Source organism: Salvelinus fontinalis, chromosome 39, assembly GCF_029448725.1.
Source record: "Salvelinus fontinalis isolate EN_2023a chromosome 39, ASM2944872v1, whole genome shotgun sequence".
Taxonomy (NCBI): Eukaryota; Metazoa; Chordata; class Actinopteri; order Salmoniformes; family Salmonidae; genus Salvelinus; species Salvelinus fontinalis.
Window position 1 is genome coordinate 20,990,306 of NC_074703.1, and position 6,685 is coordinate 20,996,990.

Genomic DNA, 6,685 nt, shown 5'->3' on the forward strand with positions numbered 1-6,685 from the left:
TCTCCCTGACTGAGTCTGTAATACTTACATGTTTCAAGTAGAACGTATAGTCCCGGTGTCCAAGGAAGCGAAGGTAACCTGCCTAAATGATTACCGCCCCATAGCACTCAGTAGTCATGAAGTGCTTTGAAAGACTGGTCATGGCACACATCAACAGCATCCTTTCCGGATAGCCAAGACCCACTCCAATTCACATACCACCTCAACAGATCCACAGATGACACAATCTCAATCGCACTCCACACTGCCCTTTCCAACCTGGACAAATGGAACACCTATGCGAGAATGCTGTTCATTGACTACAGGGGCGGGGGTGGACGTCAGCTTCCGAACCCAAAAGTCAGTGAACCATGTCCAAATGGCATAACAAATGTCCAAATGGCTTTTATACGGACCAAATTATATATATCACTATGTTAAGCCCTGAATCAACCTAGGTCTATTTGTCATGTCTAATCATAGGAAGTCATAGGAAGTAAGAATTTGGTGCAATTTGGTGCTGTCGTTTTTTTTATTTTTTTTTATTAAAATCTCCAAAATCACCATAGCGCCCTCTATTGGATGGGCCCGGGTGGGGGGTGCTCCCTACCCGGCCATGGACCCCTTGCACCCCCCTAAAGGCATTAAAAAACATTTTATATATGTGCTCCTGGTAACCCTTTCAGATTACCAGGTGCATGGCTGTCCATTTGCAATGTCTTACAATGGGCGTTTACCATGACAAATTGGACATGCTCTAATATACTTCAGAAATGCCCAATTGACTGGCCCGTTGACCTCGGGATGGTCGAGCAGTGGTAGTTGTCCGTCTCCATCGCTCGTTGGTGTTGATTTCAGCATACGAGCATAGCATGGCCCGTAACGTGAACGGGCGAAAGGGGTGAAGGAGGAGCGCCATTCTCAAATCGAACAGTAATCTCTGCTGCTCGGTCATGTTGATACATTAGAAATCATTAAGAAACATACAAGGTAGGTTCCAGTCTTTGCGCTAAGTTAGTTAGCATTGGCTCAGAAATCAAATCAAAAAAAAATATTTATAAAGCCCTTCTTACATCAGCTGATATCTCAGAGTGCTGTACAGAAACCCAGCCTAAAACCCCAAACAGCAAGCAATGCAGGTGCAGAAGTACAGTGGTGGAGGGGCTTGTTTTATTTATTTTTATTTAACCTTTATTTAACTAGGCAAGTCAGTGAAGAACATATTCTTTTTTACAACGATGGCCTACCAGAAAGCAAAGGCCTCCTGCAGGGACTGAGGATTAAAAATGAAAAAATGGGACAAAACACACATCACGACAAGAGAGACACCACATCAAGAGAGACCTAAGACAACATAGCATAGCAGCAACACATGAAAACACGGCTTAGTATCAAGTTCATACCTTCAAACTGGACGCTGAGACATTGTCACGTTCCTGACCTGTTTTCCCTTGTTTTTTGTATTTGTTTAGTGTTGGTCAGGGCGTGAGTTGGGGTGGGCATTCTATGTTGTGTGTCTAGTTTGTCTGTTTCTGTGTCCAGCCTAATATGGTTCTCAATCAGAGGCAGCTGTCAATCGTTGTCCCTGATTGAGAATCATATATAGGTGGCTTGTTTTGTGTTGGGGATTTGTGGGTGGTTGTTTCCTGTCTTTGTGTTTTGTCTGCACCAGCTAGGACTGTGCCGGCTAGGTTGTTTTGTCATTTTGTATAGTGTCTTGTTTTGTGTTAATTACATCATGGAAAATTACCACGCTGCACATTGGTCCTCAGATCCTTCTCGCCTCTCCTCGTCTGAGGAGGAGGACGACTTAGACTGCCGTTACAGACATACAATGTTCATCTGACTCTGGGGAAGTAGATTGAGGGTTGCGTTGCCAAAATCCCAATCGATCCCCTTTAACCTTTACTGACAAAACAACAGAACACATGAACAGGCATGACATTCTCATGGACGGCCAAAAATAACTATCTGAAAGCCTCTCCACCAATAAGCCAAGCCTCCAATATTCGAATAGACTGTCCCTGCTACAATATTATTACTGTTTCTCTTACACAGAGCACCTAGCAAAAAGCTAAGCTAAGTTGAAGATACTGTAGTTAGCTAGCGACCTGAGGCAATACCTAAACAGTATCATCATAAACAAAGATCATTACCATCACAATAAACTTTTCTGAATTGAAACGGGAGGCTAAATCCATGTAATTTCATTGGCTTAACAGCCAATGTTGTATTAATAGACATTGCTATTAAAATTGTACTTATTTAGGAATGGGTAATAAAGCCATCGCAACAAATACAATGATGAAATACATTCTAAGTGCCCATGTTCCTTTGCTACATTGAAACATGAAAGGTTCCTCCAAGAACCCCTAATCTAACCAAGGCTGGAAATATGAACCCATTGACTTCACCCCTTATTCTAAGTTTACACAGGCAAACTAATTCTGAATTTTTTTCAACTATTGTCCAATATATGGGCAAAAGATCAGAATTGGGCTTCCTGTGTGAGTTTAGATGTAGGTAGGGCTAACACGATCATACACGTGATTAATTATTATTGTGGGTGGGTATTATGCGGCTTTTGATTAACTAGGACAAATAGAAAATCTAAACAGTGCCCTTGAGAACAAACATTGACAGAAACTGTTGTATCAAAGGAAACTCATAAATAATTACTAACATTAAACAAAGGGCTGCGACTTCAAATGTTTACCGTTCAAAATTAGATCAAATAGAAAACAGATTCATTAAGTCGCCCTGCCACATACTTTGAATTTGAGGGGGGGGGCGTAAACAGAATATCACACGCATGCAGACACACACACACACACACACACACACTCCCTTAGAAATGTTTTTCCCAAAAGGGTTATTTCTGGAGGGATAGGGTTCTACTATCCCCATTGAGACCGTGTATGTGCCTCGACCTAGGTTGGGCAAAACTAAACATGGCGGTGTTCTCCTTAGCAAAACACTAGGATAAGGATAAGGACCTCCTCCATTCCTGCCATTATTGAAAGAGATCGTGATACCTCACATCTCAAAATAGGGCTACTTAATGTTAGATCCCTCACTTCCAAGGCAGTTATAGTCAATGATCATAATCTTGATGTGATTGGCCTGACTGAAACATGGCTTAAGCCTGATGAATTTACTGTGTTAAATGAGGCCTCACCTCCTGGTTACACTAGTGACCATATCCCCCGTGCATCCCGCAAAGGCGGAGGTGTTGCTAACATTTACGATAGCAAATTTCAATTTACCCAAAGAAATATGACGTTTTCGTCTTTTGAGCTTCTAGTCACGAAATCTATGCAGCCTACTCAATCACTTTTTATAGCTACTGTTTACAGGCCTCCTGGGCCATATACAGCGTTCCTCACTGAGTTCCCTGAATTCCTATCGGACCTTGTAGTCATAGCAGATAATATTCAAATTTTTGGTCATTTTAATATTCACATGGAAAAGTCCACAAACACACTCCAAAAGGCTTTCGGAGCCATTATCGACTCAGCGGGTTTTGTCCAACATGTCTCTGGACCTACTCACTGCCACAGTCATACTCTGGAACTAGTTTTGTCCCATGAAATAAATGTTGTAGATCTTAATGTTTTTCCTCATAATCCTGGACGATCGGACCACCATTTTATTACGTTTGCAATCGCGACAAATAATCTGCTCAGACCCCAACCAAGGAGCATCAAAAGTTGTGCTATAAATTCTCTGACATCAAAAAGATTCCTTGATGCCTTTCCAGACTCCTGCCTACCCAAGGACGTCAGAGGACAAAAATCAGTTAACCACCTAACTGAGGAACTCAATTTAACCTTGCGCAATACCCTAGATGCATAAGAAACTAGCTCCCTGGTATACAGAAAATACCCGAGCTCTGAAGCAAGCTTCCAGAAAATTGGAACTGAAATGGCGCCACACCAAACTGGAAGTCTTCCGACTAGCTTGGAAAGACAGTACCGTGCAGCATCGAAGAGCCTTCACTGCTGCTCGATCATCCTATTTTTCCAACTTAATTGATGAAAATAAGAACAATCCAAAATTTATTTTTGATACTGTCACAAAGCTAACTTAAAAGCAGCATTCCCCAAGTGAGGATGGCTTTCACTACAGCAGTAATAAATTCATGAACTTCTTTGAGGAAAAGATCGTGATCTTTAGAAAGCAAATTACGGACTCCTCTTTAAATCTACGTATTCCTTCAAAGCTCAGCTGTCCTGAGTCTGCAAAACTCTGCCAGGACCTAGGATCAAGAGAGACACTCAAGTGTTTTAGTGCTATATCTCTTGACACAATGATGAAAATAATCATGGCCTCTAAACGGTCCCGTGTGGCTCAGTTGGTAGAGCATGGCGCTTGTAACGCCAGGGTTGTGGGTTCAATTCCCACGGGGGGACCAGGGTTCAATTCCCATGGGGGGACCAGGATGAATATGTATGAACTTTCCAATTTGTAAGTCGCTCTGGATAAGAGCGTCTGCTAAATGACTTAAATGTTAAATGTAAACCTTCAAGGTCTATACTGGACCCTATTCCAACTAAACTACTGAAAGAGCTGCTTCCTGTGCTTGGCTCTCCTATGTTGAACACAATAAACGGCTCTCTATCCACCGGATGTGTACCAAACTCACTAAAAGTGGCAGTAATAAAGCCTCTCTTGAAAAAGCCAAACCTTGACCCGGAAAATATAAAAAACTATCGGCCTATATCGAATCTTCCATTCCTCTCAAACATTTTTGAAAAAGCTGTTGCGCAACAACTCACTGCCTTCCTGAAGACAACCATTGTATATGAAATGCTTCAGTCTGGTTTTAGACCCCATCATAGCACTGAGACTGCACTTGTGAAGGTGGTAAATGACCTTTTAATGGCGTCAGTCCGAGGCTCTGCATCTGTCCTCGTGCTTCTAGACCTTAGTGCTGCCTTTGATATCATCGATCACCACATTCTTTTGGAGAGATTGGAAACCCAAATTTGTCTACACGGACAAGTTCTGGCCTGGTTTAGATCTTATCTGTCAGAAAGATATCAGTTTGTCTCTGTGAATGGTTTGTCCTCTGACAAATCAACTGTACATTTTGGTGTTCCTCAAGTTTCCGTTTTAGGACCACTATTGTTTTCACTATATATCTTACCTCTTGGGGATGTCATTCGAAAACATAATGTTAACTTTCACTGCTATGCGGATGACACACAGCTGTACATTTCAAAGAAACATGGTGAAGCTCCAGAATTGCCCTCGCTAGAAGCCAGTGTTTCAGACATAAGGAAGTGGATGGCTGAAAACGTTCTACTTTTAAACTCGGACAAAACAGAGATGCTTGTTCTAGGTCCCAAGAAACAAAGAGATCTTCTGTTGAATCTGACAATTAATCTTGATGGTTGTAAAGTCGTCTCAAATAAAACTGTGAAGGACCTCTGCGTTACTCTGGACCCCGATCTCTCTTTTGACGAACATATCAAGACTGTTTCAAGGACAGCTTTTTTCCATCTACGTAAAATTGCAAAAATCTGAAACTTTCTGTACAAAAATGATGCAGAAAAATTAATCCATGTTTTGTTACTTCTTGGTTAGACTACTGCAATGCTCTACTTTCCGGCTACCCGGATAAAGCACTAAATAAACTTCAGTTAGTACTAAATACGGCTGCTAGAATCCTGACTAGAACCCCAAAATTTGATCATATTACTCCAGTGCTAGCCTCCCTACACTGGCTTCCTGTTAAGGCAAAGGCTGATTTCAAGGTTTTACTGCTAGCCTACAAAGCATTACATGGGCTTGCTCCTACCTATCTTTCCGATTCGGTCCTGCCGTACATACCTACACGTACGCTACGGTCACAAGACGCAGGCCTCCTAATTGTGGCTAGAATTTCTAAGCAAACAGCTGGAGGCAGGGCTTTCTCCTATAGATCTCCATTTTTATGAAATGGTCTGCCTACCCATGTGAGAGACGCAGAATCGGTCTCATCTTTTAACCTCTCTGGGGCAGGTGGAAAACGTCCCACCGGTCAATAGCCAGGGAAAATACAGCACGGCATATTCAAATAACATGATATAAAAATCTAACTTCCATTAAATCACACATGTAAGATACCAAATTAAAGCTACACTCGTTGTGAATCCAGCCAACATGTCAGATTTCAAAAAGGCTTTTCGGCGAAAGCATAAGATGCTATTATCTGATGACAGCACAATGTCAACAAAGAGAGAGTAGCATATTTCAACACTGCAAGCGCGACACAAAACGCAGAAATAAAATTTCAATCATGCCTTACCTTTGACGAAATTATTTTATTGACACTCCAATATGTCCCATAAACATCACAAATGGTCCTTTTGTTCGATTAATTCCGTCAATTTATTTGGACCGTTTCATCCAGAAAAACACAGCTTCCAACTATGGCCACTTCTCTACAAAATATATCAAAAGTTACATGTAAACTTTACCAAAACATTTCAAACTAATTTTGTAATACAACGTTAGGTATTTTTAAACGTTAATAATCGATCAATTTGAAGACGGGATGATCTGTGTCCAATACAAAAGAAAACAAGCTGACAACTTTTTTCGTAACGTGGCTCTCTAAAAAAATTTACTTCATGTGACCCTCATTTACGATAGCGCTACTTCTTCAGTACACAAAGGAATAACCTCAACCAATTTCCAAGGACTGGTGACATCCAGTGGA

The 6,685-nt window shown here is 41.4% G+C and overlaps 1 non-coding gene across 1 annotated transcript; it reads left to right on the forward strand.

Annotated features, from left to right (window-relative positions):
- The first annotated feature begins 4,316 nt into the window (after positions 1-4,316).
- Positions 4,317-4,393, forward strand: trnat-ugu (transfer RNA threonine (anticodon UGU)). The gene has a single exon. It is a non-coding gene; the product is annotated as a tRNA-Thr (tRNA).
- The last annotated feature ends 2,292 nt before the right edge of the window (positions 4,394-6,685 follow it).